At 29.0% G+C, this 2,151-nt stretch overlaps 1 non-coding gene across 1 annotated transcript; it reads left to right on the forward strand.

Moving 5' to 3' along the window:
- Positions 1–1,448: 1,448 nt before the first annotated feature.
- On the forward strand, positions 1,449–1,520 carry TRNAP-AGG (transfer RNA proline (anticodon AGG)). The gene has a single exon. It is a non-coding gene; the product is annotated as a tRNA-Pro (tRNA).
- The last annotated feature ends 631 nt before the right edge of the window (positions 1,521–2,151 follow it).

The raw sequence follows: 2,151 nt of genomic DNA on the forward strand, positions 1-2,151 counted from the left end.
AATTACAATTGAGTTCTTGTTATTCTATCTAACACCGTATTTCTAGCCGAAGGCATATCTTTTGTTCTTTGAATATTTTTTGTCTTGTTTTCAAAATTCTTAAAGAGATGATGGAAGCATTTGAACCACTCTTCTTTCGTAATATTATATTCTTCATCACTGTTCAACAGTTTTGTAACAGTTTTCCATTTTTAGAGATTATGTTTGAGCCAAATAACAAGCAGTTAGTATATTTGAATGACTGCCGATAATTAATTTCATAAGTTTTGTTGGTTGAATATGTTTATTTTTAATTCCCCGATCCTAAGGACCGACCTATGCAATTGTATATTTACATTAAACGTAATGATTATCTTGAAAAGGATTTGCCTGCTAATTTTTAAACAATGCGATTTGTCCTTTATGCATGAATTTCGTTGATTCCGTTTGCGCATTTATTGGTAAACATAATGTGAAAATACGCATGGCTAAGAACTTAAGTAGGTATCTAAGTACTTACCTATATATTTATTTGTAAAACTTTTTTTAGTAAAAAAAAAACATTTTTTAAATAGGTATAATATTTAAAATAGTAATTTCTTTTCAAAATGAAACATTCGCGTGCCATGCAAAATCATCTACTGAAAACCAGAACAAAACTTTTAAATTCAGGATTCGTGATTCTAACAGCTCTGAGTTATACCAAAAATAAAAATGATTGAATACCTGTGTACCTGTTTATTATTTTAATAATAATGTTTGTGAAATTGGCTTACCTACAAATTCAATACTATTTTGCGTAACACCCCAAGATTTGGGGGGTATAACTACTATAATACCTATACATTTTTAAAAGTTGTGCTCGCGGTCAAAAAATGTTTCATAAAATGAAAGTGTTTTTGCGAGTCGGAAAAAATTTCATGTTCCGCTACTGAACACCAGCAAAATTTTGTCCCATACATAAAAATAATAACGTAGTATACATACATCAACAATTTTTATTGAAAAATGTATTTTTGTTATTTGTATGGAGTATGACTACATAATATATATAATATTATGTAGTCATACTCCATACAAATAACAAAAATACATTTTTCAATAAAAATTGTTGAATTTATTAATAATATAATATTTTGAAAATTATAATAAGTATAGAATATTTTTATTTTTGCTAGACTCCAATAATAATAATTAGATTTTTATAAATTTATCACCCACTCACATTGTGACAGCGCCATCTCTTGGTGTGTTTCCAATGTATGTTATTTACGTCGATTATAATCATATTTTTGGTTAGATAAGAATTTTATCAGTGGAGTAAAATTTATTTCGTACCTGTCATTAATTTGAATACGTTTGTAATAAGAATTTCAAGAATTTCGTTTAAAATGTATCTTTAATTTATTGACAGATATTAGTTGAAAATATTTAAAAACAGATGGTTAAATGTCTCACTAGCATCAACCGGCTCGTTGGTCTAGGGGTATGATTTTCGCTTAGGGTGCGAGAGGTCCCGGGTTCAAATCCCGGACGAGCCCAAGTTTCTTTTTTTTATTATTTTTTTTCTATCATCATTTTTAGTATTTAGACAAAAAATATGATAACATTGAAATTTTAACGTAAAAAACCAACCGCATTTTACACAAACTTAGTTAGGTAACATTTTTATTGGTGAATTGGGATTGAAAATAATCATGGTTGCGAAGTAATTCGTAAACGAAATTCTGTGAGGGGCAATTTTAGGCATCTAAGTAGAGGATGAGGCGCTGATTAGTTTGGAGGCTACCTTCCAAAAAATATGCCAGTGTGATAAACTGCTATTTAAATAATATTTGCTGTATTTTTCGCTTTTTTATTATGGATAATAAAATTATTACTTTCTAATGTGCTAATGGAAAATGTGCACAGTACCTACCAATGACAATAACAAGCTACTAATTTTATTAATTACTTGGTATACAATACTCTAATAGTAGGTGTCTTGCTTATTATATCTTTTGTTTCGCTATCACTTCGATCTAAAATTCCATGCCCGTTAGCCCCGTGTGCGTTTTTTATGTATTTCCTATTGTGAATTATAGTTTAAAACTTTCACATAAATCCATATGACAGATAAAACTGACTTTAAAAGCGATCATTCTATTGTTTTGCTCCGAATACCTATCGGCT

Source organism: Rhyacophila brunnea, unplaced genomic scaffold (assembly GCF_057557595.1).
Source record: "Rhyacophila brunnea isolate RB1 unplaced genomic scaffold, BYU_Rbru_1.0 scaffold_16, whole genome shotgun sequence".
Lineage (NCBI taxonomy): Eukaryota > Metazoa > Arthropoda > Insecta > Trichoptera > Rhyacophilidae > Rhyacophila > Rhyacophila brunnea.